At 42.4% G+C, this 3,977-nt stretch overlaps 1 non-coding gene across 1 annotated transcript; it reads right to left on the reverse strand.

Moving 5' to 3' along the window:
• Positions 1–1,583: 1,583 nt before the first annotated feature.
• On the reverse strand, positions 1,584–1,690 carry LOC133237892 (U6 spliceosomal RNA). Its single transcript, XR_009733401.1, has one exon. It is a non-coding gene; the product is annotated as a U6 spliceosomal RNA (small nuclear RNA).
• Between the last annotated feature and the right edge of the window lie 2,287 nt (positions 1,691–3,977).

Here is a 3,977-nt window from a genome sequence, read left to right on the forward strand (position 1 = left end):
TTACTGACATAAATTATTTTGGGATTGCTTTGGTAGTTCTTTTCTGTTCATTTCTTCTTCTTTAGTTTCTTCCCTTATGATTTGATGACTATTTTTGTGTTGTGTTTGATTCCTTTTTCTTTTCTGTGTGTGTGTTATAGATTTTTGGCTTCTGATTACCATGAAGTTTATACATAGCAATCTATATATATGTGTGTATGCATGTGCGATTGTTTTAAGTTGCTAATCACTTAGTTTCAAATGCATTTTAACAAACCTGCATTGTAACTCTTATCTCCTTGTGATCTCTGTTTTTGACATCATATTTTGCATCTTTTTGTTTTGTGTATTCCTCAACTGCTTATTGTAGATACAAATGGTTTTACTTTCTTATTTTAACGTTCCTACTAGCTTTGTACATGGTTGATTTACTACCTTTACTTTATATTTGCCTTTCTCTATAAGATTTTTCTTTTCATAATCTTCATGTTTCTAGTTGTGGCCTTTTATTTTTCACTTAGAGAAGTTTCTTTAACACTCCTTGTAAAGCTAACTTGGTAGTGTTGAACTTTTTAGTTCTTGCTTATCTGTAAAACTTTTGATCTCGCCAATAAATCTGAATAAGAGGTTTGCCTGGTAAAGTATTCTTGGTTGTAGAATTTTCCCCTTAATCACCTTAAATATATCATGCCACTCCCTTCTGGCCTGCTGAGTTTCTGCTGAAAAATCAACTGACAACCTTGTATGTGACTTGTTGCCTTTCCCTGGCTGCTTTTAACATTCTCTCTTTATCTTTAATTTTTGCCACTTTAATGATAATGCATTGATGTGGTCCCCTTTGGATTGCTTTTCATTATTTCTTGAGAATAAATGTGGGAAATGAAATTACTGGGTCAAAATATATACACATCTGTAAGATTAGATCCATGTATGTGCCCAGTCACTCAGTCGTGTCTGACTCTCTGTGGCCCCATGGACTGTAGCCCACGAGGCTTCTCTAACCATGGAATCTTCCAGGCAAGAATACTGGAGTGGGGTGCCATTTCCTACTCCAAGGGGTCTTCCTGATCCAGGGATCAAACTCACGTTTCTTTCATCTCCTGCATTGGCAGGCAGATTCTTTCCCACTAGAGCCACCTGGGAAGCCATAAAGATAGATAGCTGTTATCGAATTGCCTGCCAAAATAACACACCAGTGTGCGCTCCCACAGTACCAAACAGTGTCTAAGAGTTCACTATATAGAGAGTAAATAATGGGAAAATATCAGCTTAATGAATAATTTCAAAATGTAGATTAAAACAGGAAGCTTGGCAAAGATCAATTATTTTTCTTTTAATGTATCAATCTAGATGTCTTTGCCAAACTTCTTGTTTTAATTTAAATTTTTAAATTATTAATGAGGCTGATATTTTTCCATAAGATTTTTGGCCATAAACGTTTTTCCTTTGTTAATTGCTTATTTGTGCACTTGGCCCATTTCCTAATGAGTTGTTCATTTTCCCCTCTATTTTTGTAACAGCTCTTCACATAGTGAGGATGTTCGTCCCTTGACTGTCTCATATATTACAGATATTTTTACCACTTTGCCATTAGCTTTTTTAAAAAAAATATGAAACACTTCATGAATTTGTGTGTCATCCTTGCACAGGGGCCATGCTAATCTTTTCTGTATTGTTCCAATTTTAGTATATGTGCTGCTAAAGTGAGCACAGCTTTTAAATTTTGTTTGTATTGATGTCTTTAATATTCTTGATTACAAAGGAATATATCATCTCTGTACATTTATAATGATCACAATTATACCAGATTAAAAAAATTCAATCTACCATCACATCCACAAAACAGAAGAATTTTACTTTTCTCCCCAGAAATAACCACATTTAATAATTTGTTAATGACTTTCCAAACCCTTTCTATGCATTTCTGTTATGGTTTGTTTTGATGTACAGAGGTTTGTTTGTTTGGTTCTTAGTTACTTATTTTTGGCTGTGCTGAGTCTTCACTGCTGCGTGGGCTTCTCACTAGTTGTGGCAAACAGGGGCTGCTGTCCAGTTTCAGTGAGCCGGCTTCTTATTGTGATAGCTTCCCTTGTTGCCAGAGCACGGGCTCTAGGGCCCACAGGCTTCAGTGGGATCAAACCCGAGTCTCCTGCATTGGCAGGCAGATTCTTTACCACTGAGCCACCAGGGAAGCCTTGTTTTGATGTATAGAAGTTTTCAACTCTGATTAGTTATTCACTTCTTAAGACTTGATTAAGACGTTACCTACTCTATGACTTTGTCATATTAGAAACACCTTTCTGATTACCAAATATGCACAAATATTCACCCATATTTCCTCCCAATGTGTTTATGGTTTCACATATATATCTTTAATGAATCTTGAACTTACTTTGCTTTTTTCCAAATACATGGATATGCTGCTGCTGCTGCTGCTAAGTCACCTCAGTCGTGTCCAACTCTGTGCAACCCCATAGACGGCAGCCCACCAGGTCCCGCCATCCCTGGGATTCTCCAGGCAAGAACACTGGCGTGGGTTGCCATTTCCTTCTCCAATGCATGAAAGTGAAAAGTGGAAGTGAAGTCGCTCAGTTGTGTCTGACCCTCAGCGACCCCATGGACTGCAGCCTTCCAGGCTCCTCCATCCATGGGATTTTCCAGGCAGGAGTACTGGAGTGGGGTGCCATTGCCTTCTCCGACATGGATTATGATGGGTACTTTAAAAAAAACACATCCCAGAATAAAGGGAAATGTACAAAGTTAAGAATTTGCAAAGTTGCTCAAGAAATAGGAGTATGGTATAGCTGTAGTACAGAAGACTGATATGGGAAAAATAGAAGATACTGCTGAAAGAGTAGGTAATTTAAGATCAAGGAGGAATTTGAGGTTGAAGGCAAGGAGGCCAGGAGGAGGTCTGAAAGACCTGGGGACAGGAAGTATCTAACCAGAGCCATCCTTAGAGCGATGTGAGCAGGTGCGCTGAGACAGGGAGATGTGAGATGGCCAGCACAGAGGGTCAGGTGCCCGCAACTAAGATGTAAACTAGATCAGAGGTAGTGGGGACAGACAGGAGGTGATGACTGTTAGATACCCAGAAGAGTCCACAGGACGTGAGAGGTGGCCGAATATAAAGAAGGGAGTCTGCTGTGTGGTAATGAGGACAAAGACCACTTGTCGTTTGGAGGGAGTTGTTCTGCTCTACACAGCTCTTCTCTCTCTGTTTTCTCAAGTAGGTTGAAGAGGTTTTCCCTTCTTCATTTTACAGATGGGAAAACCAAGGCTGGGCAGGACAGGCGGAGAAGGCAATGGCACCCCACTCCAGTACTCTTGCCTGGAAAATCCCATGGACAGAGGAGCCTGGTAGGCTGCAGTCCATGGGGTCGCTAAGAGTCGGACACGACTGAGCGACTTCACTTCCACTTTTCCCTTTCATGCATGGGAGAAGGAAATGGCAACCCACTCCAGTGTTCTTGCCTGGAGAATCCCAGGGACGGGGGAGCCTCGTGGGCTGCCGTCTCTGGGGTCGCACAGAGTCGGACACGACTGAAGCAACTTAGCAGCAGCAGCAGGGCAGGACAGGACTTACCCCAGAGAGTCAGGCCCTTTGTGGCCCAATCTGGGTGGAAATGCAGGCAGCCAGGCTCTAGAGCTCCGTTATTTCTCACTGAATATGGGCTAACTCACTTCACCTATGTGCACAGGTCGGGGGTGGTGGGGTGGGTGATGAAGGTGCGAGCGCCTGTGTGTCCATGTGTTCCACGGGCGTGTGGAAGAGGCGTGTAACACACGCACCAGCTGGGTTTCTCTCCCAGGAGCTGGTGACGGGCACCAGTGCTCCCTGGATGGCTTCCTCTTCCCAAACAAACATTCATATGACACAATGTCTGAAAGCTCAGAAGACTTCCTGTCTCCATCAGGCCAAAGCTCTGCCTGCTGCAAGCCTGGGGCCATTGGAACTATCTCCAGCCCTCTACTGCCCTCCACCCTCAGTCTCCAGC

This window comes from Bos javanicus, chromosome 24 (genome assembly GCF_032452875.1).
Source record: "Bos javanicus breed banteng chromosome 24, ARS-OSU_banteng_1.0, whole genome shotgun sequence".
NCBI lineage: Eukaryota > Metazoa > Chordata > Mammalia > Artiodactyla > Bovidae > Bos > Bos javanicus.